General features: G+C 36.7%; 1 long non-coding RNA gene across 1 annotated transcript in view; it reads left to right on the top strand.

Moving 5' to 3' along the window:
* Positions 1–829: 829 nt before the first annotated feature.
* Positions 830–16,561, top strand: part of LOC148341474 (uncharacterized) — a 50,583-nt gene continuing 34,851 nt past the window's right edge. The window contains exons 1-3 of the long non-coding RNA XR_015842366.1: positions 830–963; positions 11,171–11,321; positions 12,372–12,503. This is a non-coding gene — a long non-coding RNA (uncharacterized LOC148341474). The remainder of the gene's footprint in view (positions 964–11,170; positions 11,322–12,371; positions 12,504–16,561) is intronic.

Here is a 16,561-nt window from a genome sequence, read left to right as displayed (position 1 = left end):
CTAAGAACAGCTCAAAAGACCCCTTCTGATGACTATTATATGGTTTTGGCGAGCGCCTGGTCGGCAAAGGCCGCGTGGGTCCCCCCCCCCGTACCGTGGTCTAGGCAGCGGCGAGAGGCAGGGACCTTGGCGCTCGGATCCCCGGCTGCAGAAACTAGCTCTTGGGACTTGGAACGTCACCTCTCTGGCAGGGAAGGAGCCTGAGCTGGTGTGCGAGGCCGAGAAGTTCCGACTAGACATAGTGGGACTCACCTCCACACACAGTCTAGGCTCTGGTACCAGTCCTCTTGGGAGGGTTTTGGACACTCTTCCAGTCTGGAGGTGAGAGACGCCAGATGAGGTGGCTCAGGCATCTGATTAGGATGCCTCCCGGACGGCACTCTGGTGAGGCGTTCCGGGCATGTCCCACCTGGCAGGAGATTCCGAGGACGACCCAGGACACGCTGGAGAGACTATGTCCTCCGGCTGGCCTGGGAACGCCTGGGGATCCCTCCGGGAAGAGCTGGAAGACGTGGCTGGGGTGAGGGAAGTCTGGGTTTCCTTGCTGAAGCTGCTGCCTCCGTGACCTCTGACTTAGGCGATTGAGCATTAACGTAGTTCGACAAGATTTTTACAGGTACACGGAGCAGCGAATAGAGTCGAGCGCCAAGGCCGTTTTCCCAACCAGGCAAAAGCCGTGAGGAAAATGACTCTCATTCCGCTTTTGGACCCTCCGGTTGCCTCGATGATTCCACAACAGGTGAATATGAAGTCCGTTCCCCTGCCATTTCAATGTCTGCAAGCCTCAACTGCTTATTTTTTTCTCATTTCTTTTTATGTGCTTATCTCCACATTCCTTACCTTTCCCCTCTTCCGGCTCCCTGATGTGGAGAAAGCCTTTTGTGGCTTTACCCAGTCGGTCTAATCAAAGCCAGACAGCCGGACTGCACACTGTCGGACATCTAGACGAAAGATCGCAATCCCGTAAGTACACACACTTGGCTTGCTTTCACTTGGAGAGCATGTCGTAATTGTGGCTAGGGTGAGGCTGTCAGAATCGACAGCAGTGTTGCGGAATCCGCCGCCTTTTTAACGCGAACAATCCCCATCGCGCGACCGCCGTTTGATTTTTATCGAAGAAGCTGTAACTTGGACTCTAAATAGGAGCGATCAGAGACGTAGAAGAGGCAATAAATAGCTCTGAACGGACGTGATATTCATGCCAAGAGGCGTCATCGGCATACGTTTTATGGAGCGCGTTCCTATCTCATCCAACTGATCTCGATATCGGCCTTAGTATACGTGGTCAGCGTGAAAAAAAAAGAAGAAGAAAAAAGCCCAAGTTTTTCATGGTCATTCTTTTATTTATTTATTTTTATTTAAACCAATCATGGATGTTTTTTAAAACATCCTAAAAAAATAAATAAAATAAAAAAAAAGCCTTACATACATGGTCGTCTTTAAAAAAAAAACAAAAAAAAAACCTTACTATGCATGGTTGTCTATCACCCCCAAAAAAATGTCATATTTTTTTAAACAGCCTTTTCAATAGATAGTCATCTTTTTAAATAAATACATAAATGAATAAAAAATAAAGCCTTACAATACGTGGCCGTCTTTTTTTTTAATCCTTGCTATACATGGTCAAAGAAAAAAAAATCCTGACCGTGCATGGTCGTCTTTAAAAAAAAAAAAAAGCCTTACAAAACGTGGTCTTCTTAAAAAAAAAAAATACTAATCCTTTCTATACATGGTCTTTTTTTTTTTTTTTTAAAGAATTTCTTTTTTTAAAACATTCCAAAAAGTATATAAAAAAGCCTTATATATATGGTTGTTTAAAAAAAAAAAGAAACCTTACCATGCGTGATTGTCTTTTTTCGTCAAATAAGCATTACGATACGGCGTTGTCTTAAAAAAAAATGTGGTAGTAATTTATTTTTTAAACAGCCTTCCAATATATGAGCATCTTTTTATTTTTTTTAAGCCTTATATATACTTGACCAAACATAAGCATGGTCGTCTTTTGTCATCAAAAACGCCTTACTATATGTACTTGTCTTTAAAAAAAAAAGGTCATTAATTTCCAATATATGGTCTTCTTTTTATTTATTTATTTTTTTGCCTTATATATATATGACCAAAAATAAGCATTAGTACACGTTGTAATATTTTTTTTAAATAAGGCCTTATATAGATGATCGTCTTTTTAAAAAAAAAAAGAAAAAAATCCTGACCGTGCATGGTGGTCTTTAAAAAAAAAAAAAAAAAAAGCCTGACAAAACGTGGTCTTCTTTAAAAAAAAAAAAATAGTCCTTCCTATACATGGTTGTCTTTTTTTTAAAAAAAAAAAAGAATTATTACTACAAGTGGTTGTCATTTCTTTTTTAAAACATTACAAACGTGTTGGTCAAAAAGTATATAAAAAAGCCTTATACATATGGTCGTCTTTATAAAAAAAAAATTTAAAAAAACCTTACCATGCGTAGTTGTCTTTTTTCCATCAAAAAGCCTTACTATACGTTGTCTTTAAAAAAATATGTGGTAGAAGTTTTTTTTTTAAACAACCTTACAATAAATGGAAGTCTTTTTTTTTTTTTTAAAGAAAAGCCTATTTTAATAATTTTTTTTTCTTAAAAAAAAAAACCTTACCAAGCATGGCCGTCTTTTGTCATCAAAAACGCCTTACTATATGACATTGTCTTTTAAAAAAAAATGTGATAGTATTTTTTTTCAAACAGCCTCGAGGGTCGTCTTTTTTGAAAAAAAAAATTATTTAAAAAAAAAAAAAAGCCTACCCTGCATGGTTATCTTTTTTAATTAAAAAAGCCTTCCTAAAAGTCATTGTCTTAAAAAAAAAAAAAAAAGAAAAAATCTGGTAGTATTTTTTTGAAGGACTTATATACATGGTTCGTCTTTTATAAAAAAAAAAAAACCCTGACCGTGCATGGTTGGATAAAAAATAATCCTATACGCGTCTGTTTTTTAAAAAACAAAAATGTGGTAGTATATTTTTTTCCAACAGCCTTCCAAAAGTTGGTCGTCTTGTTTTAGATTTTTATTTTTTAAAGCCTTATACATCTGGTCGTCTTTAGGAAAAAAAAAAACCTTAACATGCGCGGTTGTCTTTTTTTCATCAAAAAAGCCTTACTGCACGTTGTCTTTAAAAAATATGGTTGTAGTTTTTTTTAAACAACCTTCTCATAGATGGTAGTCTTTTGAATTTTTCATTTTATTTTTTTGAAGATGGTCATTTTTTTTTAGAAAAAAATGTCTTTTTTTTCATCAAAAGAGCCTTACTATACGTTGTCTTGAAGAAAAATATGTGGTTGTATTTTTTTTTTTAAACAGCTACAATAGATGGTCGACTTTCTGGAAAAAAAAAATGTTTTTTATAAAAGCCTTATATACATGGTCGTCTTTTTTTAAGGCTTTAAGAAAAAGCCTTACCCTGCGTGGTTGTCTCTTTTCATCAAAATTGTCTGATAATACGTCGTCTGAAAAAAAAAATAGTGGTCGCAATTTCTTTTTAAACAGCATTCCTGGTGACCGTTGTATTTAAAAAAAAAAAAAAAAAAAAAAAGCCTTACCATGTATGGTCGTCCAAAAAGCCTTATACGTACTTGTCTTTAAAAAAAAAAAAAAAAGGTCCGTAATTTCCAATATATGGTCATCTTTTTATTTATTTTTTTGCCTTATATACATGACCAAAAATAAGCATTACTACATGTTGTTGTAATATCTTTTTTTAAAATAAGGCCTTATATAGATGATCGTCTTTTTAAAAAAAAAAAAAAAAACCTTACCATGCATGGTCGTCTTTTTTCATCAAAAAAGCATTACTATATGTGGTTGTTTTAAAAAAAAGTTGGCAGTATTTTTTTTTAATAAATTTTTTTTAAAAAGCCTTCTTCCAATATATGGTCATCTTTTTATTTATTTTTTAAAAAAGCATGACCAAAAGTATGTATGACTACATGTGGTTGTAATCAATATTTTTTTTAAATACGGCCTTATATAGATGGTCGTCTTTTAAAAAACAAAACAAAAAAACCCTTACCCTGTGTGGTCGTCTTTTTCATCAAAAAAGCATCACTATCCGTCGTCTTAAAAATAAAATAAAATAAAAAAATGTGGCAGTAGCTTTTTTTAAACAGCCTTCCAAAAGTTGGTGGTCTTTTTTTAGATTTTTTTTAAAAGCCTAATATAAAAAAGCCTTATACATATGGTCGTCTTTCGGAAAAAAAAAAAACATTCCATACGTGGTTGTCTTTTTTTCATCAAAAAAGCTTTACTGTACGTTGTCATCTTTAAAAAAATGTGGTAGTAATTTTTTTTTTAAACAACCTTCCAATAGATAGTCGTCTTTTTAAATTTTTTTTAAGGGAAAAAAAAGCCTTATATACATGAAAAAATAAGAAGCATTACTACATGTGGTTGTCTTTTTTTTTTAATAAGGCCTTGGCTCGAAACCCTTACCATGCACGATTGTCTCTTTTCAGCAAAAAAGCCCGATTATTTTTTAAAATGGTATTGATAAATTATCGATCAAAAAAAAAACAACGGAGCAGATTCGACCTATCACTGCCCTACTCGTCACAAACTCTTCAAGGAAATACAACCTGAGGCTAATGCATGCGGCGCTGAGCTAGCGTGACTCAAAACAAACAAAAATGGACTTACCAGCCAACTTGAGAAACCGTCCCTCAGTTCCATCACACGAGAGCTCCGTCGCGAGGGAGGCGGGCGTACGTAGCAGGGAAACCGCAAACAAGCACCTTGCTCGGACACGCACTGGATGAAAAGGCCCGTAGCTCTAGCACGCGAGGGAGGGGGGCATACGTAGCAGAGAAACCACTAACAAGCACCCTCCGCGGACAGGCACTGGACTAAACGGCCCGTAGCTCTAGCACACGAGAGCGCCGTCGCGAGGGAGGGGGGTGTACGTAGCAGGGGCGCCGCTTAAAAGCACCTTGCTCGGACACCCACTGGACGAAACGGCCCGTAGCTCTAGTACACGAGGGCTCCGTCGCGAGTGGGGCAAGGGTACCTAGCAGGGAAACCGCTAACAAGCACCTTGCGTGGACACGCACTGGACGAAACGGCCCGTAGCTCTAGCACTCGAGGGCTCCGTCGCGAGGGAGGGGGGCGTACGTAGCAGGGACACCGAGAACAAGCACCTTGCTCGGACACCCACTGGACGAAACGGCCCGTAGCTCTAGTACACGAGGGCTCCGTCGCGAGTGGGGCAAGGGTACCTAGCAGGGAAACCGCTAACAAGCACCTTGCGTGGACACGCACTGGACGAAACGGCCCGTAGCTCTAGCACTCGAGGGCTCCGTCGCGAGGGAGGCAGGCGTACGAAGCAGGAAAACCGCTCACAAGCACCCTGCTCGGACACGCACTGGATGAAAAGGCCCGTAGCTCTAGCACGGAGGGCTCAGTCGCGAGGGAGGGGGGCACACGTAGCAGAGAAACCACTAACAAGCACCCTCCGCGGACAGGCACTGGACTAAACGGCCCGTAGCTCTAGCACACGAGAGCGCCGTTGCGAGGGAGGGGGGCGTACGTAGCAGGGAAACCGCAAACAAGCACCTTGCTCGGACACGCACTGGATGAAAAGGCCCGTACTCTAGCACTTGTGGGCTCCGTCGCGAGGGAGGCCGGCGTACGTAGCAGGAAAACCGCTCACAAGCACCCTGCACGGACAGGCACTGGACGAAACGGCCCGTAGCTCTAGTACACGAGGGCTCCGTCGCCAGGGGGGCAAGGGGACCTAGCCGGGAAACCGCTAACAAGCACCCTCCGCGGACAGGCACTGGACGAAACGGCCCGGAGCTCTAGCACACGAGGGCTCCGTCGCGAGGTAGGGGGGCGTACGTAGCAGGGACACCGAGAACAAGCACCTTGCTCGGACACGCTCTGGACGAAACGGCCCGTAGCTCTAGTACACGAGGGCTCCGTCGCCAGGGGGGCAAGGGGACCTAGCTGGGAAACCGCTAACAAGCACCCTCCGCGGACAGGCACTGGACGAAACGGCCCGGAGCTCTAGCACACGAGGGCTCCGTCGCGAGGTAGGGGGGCGTACGTAGCAGGGACACCGAGAACAAGCACCTTGCTCGGACACGCACTGGACGAAACGGCCCGGAGCTCTAGCACTCGAGGGCTCCGTCGCGAGGGGGGCAAGGGGACCTAGCCGGGAAACCGCAAACAGGCACCCTGCCCGGACACGCACTGTACGAAACGACCCGAAGCTCTAGCACTCAAGGGCTCCGTCGCGAGGGAGGCAGGCGTACGTCGCAAGAAAACCGCTCACAAGCACCCTGCGCGGACAGGCACTGAACGAAACGGCCCGGAGCTCTAGCACTCGAGGGCTCCGTCGCGAGTGGGGCAAGGGTACCTAGCCGGGAAACCGCTAACAAGCACCCTCCGCGGACAGGCACTGGACGAAACGGCCCGTAGCTTTAGTACACGAGGGCTCCGTCGCCAGGGGGGCAAGGGGACCTAGCCGGGAAACCGCTAACAAGCACCCTCCGCGGACAGGCACTGGACGAAACGGCCCGGAGCTCTAGCACACGAGGGCTCCGTCGCGAGGTAGGGGGGCGTACGGAGCAGGGACACCGAGAACAAGCACCTTGCTCGGACACGCTCTGGACGAAATGGCCCGTAGCTCTAGCACACGAGGGCTCCGTCGCCAGGGGGGCAAGGGGACCTAGCCGGTAAACCGCAAACAAGCACCCTGCCCGGACACGCACTGTACGAAACGACCCGAAGCTCTAGCACTCAAGGGCTCCGTCGCGAGGGAGGCAGGCGTACGTAGCAAGAAAACCGCTCACAAGCACCCTGCGCGGACAGGCACTGGACGAAACGGCCCGGAGCTCTAGTACACGAGGGCTCCGTCGCCAGGGGGGCAAGGGGACCTAGCCGGGAAACCGCTAACAAGCACCCTCCGCGGACAGGCACTGGACGAAACGGCCCGGAGCTCTAGCACTCGAGGGCTCCGTCGCGAGGGAGGCAGGCGTACGTAGCAGGGACACCGAGAACAAGCACCTTGCTCAGACACGCACTGGACGAAACGGCCCGGAGCTCTAGCACACGAGGGCTCCGTCGCGAGGGAGGCAGGCGTACGTAGCAGGGACACCGAGAACAAGCACCTTGCTCAGACACGCACTGGACGAAACGGCCCGTAGCTCTAGCACACGAGGGCTCCGTCGCCAGGGGTCAAGGGGACCTAGCCGGGAAACCGCAAACAAGCACCCTGCCCGGACACGCACTGTACGAAACGACCCGAAGCTCTAGCACTCAAGGGCTCCGTCGCGAGGGAGGCAGGCGTACGTCGCAAGAAAACCGCTCACAAGCACCCTGCGCGGACAGGCACTGAACGAAACGGCCCGGAGCTCTAGCACTCGAGGGCTCCGTCGCGAGGGAGGGGGGCGTACGTTGTACATTTTAAAACAAAACAAAATAATTAGATTTATATATCGATATCGACCGATATGACATCCATGCTCACAATATAGTTTTCAGCCATATCGCCCGGCCCTATGTGACAGTATTTTTTTTTAAAAAAGCCTGACCATATGCATGGTTGTCTTTTTTTCATCAAAATGGCTTGATTATGCGTCATCGTCTTTAAAAAAACAAAAAAACAGCAAAAAAAAAATTCTTAAAAAAAGCCTTACTATATGTCGTCTTTAAAAAAAAAAAAAATTGGGGGGGGGGCCTCACCATGCATGGTTGTCCCTTTTCATCAAAAATGCTTGACTATGCGTCATCGTCTTTAAAAAAAAAAATGTGGAAGTATTTTTGAAACTGCCTTCCAATAGATGGTCGCCTTTAAAAGAAAAAAAAATTCTTTAAAAAAAAGCCATACCATGCATGGTCGTTCCTTTTTCATAAAAAAAAAGCCCTACTATATGTAGAGGTCTTTTAAAAAAAAAAAAAATTTGAATAAAAAAAGCCTAACCATGCATGGCTTTTTTTTCCCCCCAAAAAAATATTTTTTTTTAAAAAAAAAGCCATACCATGCATGGTCGTTCCTTTTTCATAAGAAAAGCCCTACTATATGTAGAGGTCTTTTAAAAAAAAATAAATAAATACATTTTTGAAAAAAAAAGCCTACCAAAAAAAAATTTTTTTTGGGGGCAAAAAAAAGCCTTACCATGCATGGTTGTCCCTTTTCATCAAAAACGCTTGACTATGCATCATCGTCTTAAAAAAAAAAAATGTGGAAGTATTTTTGAAACTGCCTTCCATTAGATTGTCGCCTTTGAAAAAAAAAAAAATTCTTAAAAAAAAAGCCATACCATGCATGGTCGTTCCTTTTTTTTTAAAAAAAAAAGCCCTACTATATGTAGAGGTTTTTAGAAAAAAAAAAAGCCTGCCATGCATGGCTTTTTCCCCCCCCCCCCCCAAATTTTTTTTTTTTTTTTTTTAAAAAAGCCTTACCATGCATGGCTTTCCCCCCCCCCCCCCCAAATTTTTTTTTTTTTTTTTTTTTAAAAAGCCTTACCATGCATGGCTTTTTTTTCCCCCAAAAAAATATTATTTTTTTTTTTAAAAAAAAAAGCCTTACCATGCATGGTTGTCCCTTTTCATCAAAAACGCTTGACTATGCATCATCGTCTTAAAAAAAAAAAATGTGGAAGTATTTTTGAAACTGCCTTCCATTAGATTGTCGCCTTTGAAAAAAAAAAAAAAATTCTTAAAAAAAAAGCCATACCATGCATGGTCGTTCCTTTTTTTTAAAAAAAAAAAGCCCTACTATATGTAGAGGTTTTTAGAAAAAAAAAAAGCCTGCCATGCATGGCTTTTTTTTCCCCCCCCCCCAAATTTTTATTTTTTTTTTTTTAAAAAAGCCTTACCATGCATGGCTTTTCCCCCCCCCCCCCCAAATTTTTTTTTTTTTTTTTTTTAAAAAGCCTTACCATGCATGGCTTTTTTTTCCCCCCAAAAAATATTATTTTTTTAAAAAAAAAAAAAAGCCTTACCATGCATGGTTGTCCCTTTTCATCAAAAACGCTTGACTATGCATCATCGTCTTTAAAAAAAAAAGGATATGTGGTTGTCGTTAAAAAAAAAATGTTGTAGTAATTTTTTTTTAAAGAGCCTTCAAATGTATGGTCATCTTATTATTATTTTTTTAAAATAAGGCCTTATATACATGGTTGTTTAAAAAAAAAAACCCTTACCATGCACGATCGTCTTTCTCTTCATCCAAAATTCCTTCATATACGTCGTCTTAAAAAAAAAAAAAAAAAAAAATCTTAAAGAAAGCCTTACCGTGCTTGGTCGTCTTTTTTCATCAAAAAAGCCTGACCGTACCTCGTTGTCTTTAAAAAAAAAAAAAAAGTGGTCATATATGTGTTTTAAACCTTCGAATAGATGGTCATGTTTTTAATAAAAAAAAATAAGCCTGATATACATGACCAAAAATAAGCATTACTACATGTAGTTGTAATTTTTTTTTTTAAATAAGGCCTTATATACATGGTCGTCTTGAGAAAAAAAAAATAAAACCCTTACCATGCATGATCGTCTTTTTCATTAAAAAAAAAAAGCCTGACTATATGTTGTCTTTAATTTTTTTTTTAAACAGCATTCCAATCTATAGTCGTCTTTTTCTTTTTTTTTTTTTAAAGCCTTATATACATGACCAAAAATAAGTATGACATGTGGTTGTCATTTTTTTTCTAAATAAGGCATTATATACATGGTCGTCTTTAAAAAAAAAAAAAGGAGAAACCCTTACCATGCACGATGATCTAGTTTCCATCCAAAAAGCCTTGCCATACGTCATTGTCTTTAAAAAAATGTGGTATTTTTTTTTAAACAGCCTTCCAATAGATGATCGTCTTTTTTTTTTTTTTATGGAAAAAAAAAGCCCTATATACATGACCAAAAATAAGTATTACTACATGTGGTTGTCATTTTCTTTTTAAATAAGGCCTTATATACAAGGTCGTCTTTCAAAAAAATTAAAAAAAAAAAACCTTACCATGCTTGGTTGTCCCTCTCTATATCAAAAATGCTTTCCTATACGTCGTCTTAAAAAAAAAAAGGGGTATTTTTTTAACGGCATTCCAATAGATGGTGTTTAAAAAAAAAAAAAAAAAAAAAAAGCCTTACCGTGCATGGTCGTCTTTTTTTCATCAAAAAGCCTTACACTATACGTCGTCGTCTTAAAAAAAAAAAATGTAGTCGTAATTTTTTTTTAAACACCTTTCCAATATATGATCATCTTTTTTTAAAGCATGACCAAAAATAAGCATTGCTCCATGTGGTGTTTTTAAACAAGGCCTTATATACATGGTCGTCTTAAAAAAAAAAAACCCTTACCATGCACGGTTGTCTCTTTTCATCAGAAATGCCTTCATATACGTCATCTTAAAAAAAAAAAAAAGCGCTAGTCATTTATTTAATTAGCCTTCCAAAAGTTGGTCGTCTTTTTAAATAAAGAAAAAAGCCTTACTATGCATGATCGTCTATTTTTAAAGAACACCTTGCTTCACTTTTGTTTGTGGCTTTGCTGGATGCAAGTTGATACGGCATGGAGGGAAAATGAGCCTTGTTGGTCTTATTGTAAGTGGGATTGTTTTTTTTTTTGTCCAGGAGAGTTCACACCAAGTGCATTCTTTAAATAGCCTCGGAAGAGAAGTCCGGGCCGCTTTGCCGAGCGCAGGGGAAATGTCAGTGGTTTAACGGTCATCATGCCGCGAAAGAGTAAAAGACTCGATGCGAGTGTTTATTGAAGGCGGTATTTCATTCAGTTGGCTTTCGGTTGTGTTTGGAAATGACTCAACTTCACACGTTAGCGGCGTTGTGACGTGTTACGTTTGCGTATATTCTGTTGTTTTCTGACATGATATTATTGCATAGCATCATTGTATGTGTCAAATGTTGCCCAGTTGGCATCCATTGCAGCCTGGTCATCCTGGAAGGGGGATTCCCCCATCTGTGGTCCCTTCTCAAGGTTTCTCACTTTTCCCCTAATGAGGTTTTGTGAGTTTTTCCTTGCCCTCCTGGGGGTTAAGATCGGGGATGTCGATTGTGGCTATGTAAAGCCCTTTGAGACTGTCTGTGATTAAGGGCTATACAAATAAAATTGACTTGACTTGACTTGACATGACGGCTGATCTTTGCTTTTGAAACTCCTCTTAGTGGGCCTGTTTTTTTCCTGCCCCCTGGTGGCCAGGTTGTGCACAGCCAAAGGAGCAGCACGATATCCATTGAAGTGAAGCAACAAATGAGAAGGAGCAGCACGATATGCTTTGGGACCGATCAACAAATCTTAGGGAGCAGCACGATATCCATCGAAAGGAAGCAACAAATGAGACAAAAAAAAGGTCAGTCGTGTTTAAAAATAAGATTTAAAAATGTCTTCAAACTAAAAGACGAAGTCATCGCCCACTGCGTGTTTAACCAACAACAGAAAAAACGGCCCTAAAATAAAACCCAAAAATAAAATAAAAAAATGGCGGACCGGAATAATTTTGTAAAATATCAAATATAAATGTATTTGATATTTAACGTAATTATTATATTATTAAATTATTATAAGTGCCTTATATATATTTTTACAATTTATTTCTAACGTGATAAATTGGACTCACTTTTTTATTTCATTTTTATAGCCTTTCAAATGAGCTACAATTGTCCCGCAGCCTAACGCGAGCGCGTAAGGCACCGTCGGTAAAACAACAGATCGAGAAGGTGTCATTTTAACCGGTTGTTGAATTTTCCGAGAGGTTTGATCTATTTGCAAGCCTTCTGAAGCTCGTCTTCATTCTCATGGCTGCGCTCAACTTTTGGGCTCCAGCTAATGTGAGGTTTAATGACGGAACGCTCCCTGAGGCGAGGAAAGACCGATGAATAGCAAGAAGCCAACAGCGCGCACAGCCACGTTTTTCCGTGACCATTGTCGCTACTAATGTATTTTTAATTTCCCATGAAGTGACTCGAGTCCTCAAGTGACCACTACTCCATAATTGGCTGCCTGCGCGAACATCACTCAGCCTAACAAGCTCCAACACATGCACACAAACTTTGGGAGTTACGACTGTTGAACGCATCTAAATGTTAAAACGTTCTCGCATACGCACAACAAATTGATCGCCATCCAGTCAGTGAATTATTGGTCAACAATTTTTCAATTGATTATTTTAAAAAAAAAAGGGAGGATTGGAAACAAATAAATGGCAAAATCTCATCTCTCAATGTTGTTAAAAGTGACGAAAATGACGCACATAATTTGCCCTTTGCGGGGCACATAAAATGAGTTCGCGAGCCAGATCTGGCCCCCGGGCCTTGAGTTTGACACCAATGAGATAGAGGATTGATTTACTCAATGTTCTAAATTCCTGTACATTTTAATTGATTATTAATTTTTTTTTCAGGAACATGTCCACTCTTCCCTTCTCAGATTTTTTGCCACGTCAAATGAGGAGAAATGAGCAAAAGGAGAACAAAAACGACCACGAGGAAATGTTACACGGGTGCACCTTACCTTCGAGAAGAGTCTTCAAAAGGTTTGAAGTTCAGTTTTTTCGTGCGCGCGCGTGTTGGGGGATGAAGAAGGCTGGACGTGCACAAATTCACAGGTGTCAAACTCCGGTCCTCGAGGGCGCTCCTGCATGTATGAGATGTTTCCCTCCTCCTACACATCTGATTCAATCAAATGAATCCGGTCTGCTGGAGGAGGGAAACATCTCAAAGATGCCCTTGAGGACCGGAGTTTGACACCCGTGAATTACATGCGCGTGTCAATCTGTCGAAATAAAAGATGTCATTTTGTGATCTGTACAATGCGTTACATTTGTTTATTTCCTGTATTTTATACACGTGTCATGTAATAAAAATGTTAGTTTTTCCCTTTTTGTCCATTTTAATTAGAAAGTAAATTCTTCAAACCCCCAAAAACAGAAAGTTCAGAGAAAAAAAAATATTTTCCCCTTATACGACGCACACATTTAATACAAAACGTATTAAAAAAAAATGTTTACCTTTTTGTCACTTTTGTAGAGAAAAAGTTAATTCTACAAACCCCCACAATATAAAACTTATAAAATAAAGAAAAATCATTCCTTCATTTTGTCACTTTTATATAGAAAAAGTTAATTCTACAAACCCCCGCAATATGAAAATAAAGAAAATAAAGAAAATAAATTCTTCACCATTTCACTTTTATATAGAAAAAGTTAATTCTACAAACCCCCACAATATAAAATAAAGAAAAAAAATTCTTCAATATTTCACTTTTATATAGAAAAAGTTAATTCGACAAACCCCCATAAAATAAAAAAACAAAATTCTTCAAAATTTCACTTTTATATAGAAAAAGTTAATTCTACAAACCCCCACAATATAAAACTTATAAAACACTAAAAAAATTTCTTATTTTGTCACTTTTATATAGAAAAAGTTAATTCTACAAACCCCCGCAATATAAAACTTATAAAACACTAAAAAAAATTCCTTATTTTGTCACTTTTATATAGAAAAAGTTAATTCTACAAACCCCCGCAATATAAAACTTATAAAATAAAAAAATAAAATTCTTCAAAATTTCACTTTTATATAGAAAAAGTTAATTCTACAAACCCCCACAATAAAAAACTTATAAAACACTCAGAAAAATTCCTTATCTTGTCACTTTTATATAGAAAAAGTTAATTCTACAAATCCCCACAATATAAAACTTATAAAACACTAAAAAAAATTCTTCAAAATTTCACTTTTATATAGAAAAAGTTAATTCTACAAACCCCCACAATATAAAACTTATAAAACACTAAAAAAATTCCTTATTTTGTCACTTTTATATAGAAAAAGTTAATTCTACCAATCCCCGCAATATAAAACTTATAAAATAAAAAAAACTCTTCGAAATTTCACTTTTATATAGAAAAAGTTAATTCTACAAATCCCCGCAATACAAAACTTATAAAACACTAAAAAAAAAAACTCTTCAAAATTTCACTTTTATATAGAAAAAGTTAATTCTACAAATCCCCACAATATAAAACTTATAAAACACGAAAAAAAATTCCTTATTTTGTCACTTTTATATAGAAAAAGTTAATTCTACAAACCCCCGCAATATAAAACTCTTCAAAATTTCACTTTTATATAGAAAAAGTTAATTCTACAAATCCCCGCAATATAAAACTTATAAAATAAAAAAATAAAATTCTTAAAAATTTCACTTTTATATAGAAAAAGTTAATTCTACAAATCCCCACACTAAAAAAATTTCTTATTTTGTCACTTTTATATAGAAAAAGTTGATTCTACAAATCCCCACAATATAAAACTTATAAAACACGAAAAAAAATTCCTTATTTTGTCACTTTTATATAGAAAAAGTTAATTCTACAAATCCCCACAATATAAAACTTATAAAACACTAAAAAAAATTCCTTATTTTGTCACTTTTATATAGAAAAAGTTAATTCTACAAACCCCCGCAATATAAAACTCTTCAAAATTTCACTTTTATATAGAAAAAGTTAATTCTACAAATCCCCACAATATAAAAAAATAAAATTCTTAAAAATTTCACTTTTATATAGAAAAAGTTAATTCTACAAAACCCCACAATATAAAACTTATAAAATAAAAAATTAAATTCTTCATAATTTCACTTTTATATAGAAAAAGTTAATTCTACAAATCCCCACAATATAAAACTCATCAAAATTTCACTTTTACATAGAAAAAGTTAATTCTACAAAACCCCACAATATAAAACTTATAAAATAAAAAATTAAATTCTTCACAATTTCACTTTTATGTAGAAAAAGTTAATTCTACAAATCCCCACAATATAAAACTCTTCAAAATTTCACTTTTATATAGAAAAAGTTAATTCTACAAAACCCCACAATATAAAACTTATAAAATTCTTGAAAATTTCACTTTTATATAGAAAAAGTTAATTCTACAAATCACCACAACATAAAACTTATAAAACACTAAAAAAAATTCCTTATTTTGTCACTTTTATATAGAAAAAGTTAATTCTACAAACCCCCACAATATAAAACTTATAAAACACTAAAAAAATTCCTTATTTTGTCACTTTTATATAGAAAAAGTTAATTCTACCAATCCCCGCAATATAAAACTTATAAAATAAAAAAAACTCTTCGAAATTTCACTTTTATATAGAAAAGGTTAATTCTACAAATCCCCGCAATACAAAACTTATAAAACACTAAAAAAAAAAACTCTTCAAAATTTCACTTTTATATAGAAAAAGTTAATTCTACAAACCCCCGCAATATAAAACTCTTCAAAATTTCACTTTTATATAGAAAAAGTTAATTCTACAAATCCCCACAATAAAAAAATAAAAATCTTAAAAATTTCACTTTTATATAGAAAAAGTTAATTCTACAAATCCCCACACTAAAAAAATTTCTTATTTTGTCACTTTTATATAGAAAAAGTTGATTCTACAAATCCCCACAATATAAAACTTATAAAACACGAAAAAAAATTCTTCAAAATTTCACTTTTATATAGAAAAAGTTAATTCTACAAAACCCCACAATATAAAACTTATAAAATAAAAAATTAAATTCTTCATAATTTCACTTTTATATAGAAAAAGTTAATTCTACAAATCCCCACAATATAAAACTTATAAAACACTAAAAAAAAAACTCTTCAAAATTTCACTTTTATAGAGAAAAAGTTAATTCTACAAACCCCCACAAAATAAAAAAACAAAATTCTTCAAAATTTCACTTTTATATAGAAAAAGTTAATTCTACAAATCCCCACAATATAAAACTTATAAAACACTAAAAAAAACTCTTCAAAATTTCACTTTTATATAGAAAAAGTTAATTCTACAAATCCCCGCAATACAAAACTTATAAAACACTAAAAAAAAATTCTTCAGAATTTAACTTTTATATAGAAAAAGTTAATTCTACAAACCCCCATAAAACAAAAAAACAAAATTCTTCAAAATTTCACTTTTATATAGAAAAAGTTAATTCTACAAAACCCCACAATATAAAACTTATAAAATAAAAAAATAAAATTCTTAAAAATTTCACTTTTATATAGAAAAAGTTAATTCTACAAATCCCCACAATATAAAACTTATAAAACACTAAAAAAATTTCTTATTTTGTCACTTTTATATAGAAAAAGTTAATTCTACAAATCCCCACAATATAAAACTTATAAAACACTAAAAAAAATTCCTTATTTTGTCACTTTTATATAGAAAAAGTTAATTCTACAAATCCCCACAATATAAAAAAATAAAATTCTTAAAAATTTCACTTTTATATAGAAAAAGTTAATTCTACAAATCCCCGCAATATAAAACTTATAAAACACTAAAAAAAATTCCTTATTTTGTCACTTTTATATAGAAAAAGTTAATTCTACAAAACCCCACAATATAAAACTTATAAAACACTAAAAAAAATTCTTCAAAATTTCACTTTTATATAGAAAAAGTTAATTCTACAAAACCCCACAATATAAAACTTATAAAATAAAAAATTAAATTCTTCATAATTTCACTTTTATATAGAAAAAGTTGATTCTACAAATCCCCACAATA

The sequence above is a fragment of the Idiotropiscis lumnitzeri genome, chromosome 2, assembly GCF_059441095.1.
Source record: "Idiotropiscis lumnitzeri isolate Australia: NSW breed Sydney's pygmy pipehorse chromosome 2, RoL_Ilum_1.0, whole genome shotgun sequence".
Lineage (NCBI taxonomy): Eukaryota > Metazoa > Chordata > Actinopteri > Syngnathiformes > Syngnathidae > Idiotropiscis > Idiotropiscis lumnitzeri.
The sequence above is the reverse complement of the archived record's forward strand: the minus strand, read 5'-3'. Positions and strand labels throughout refer to the sequence as shown.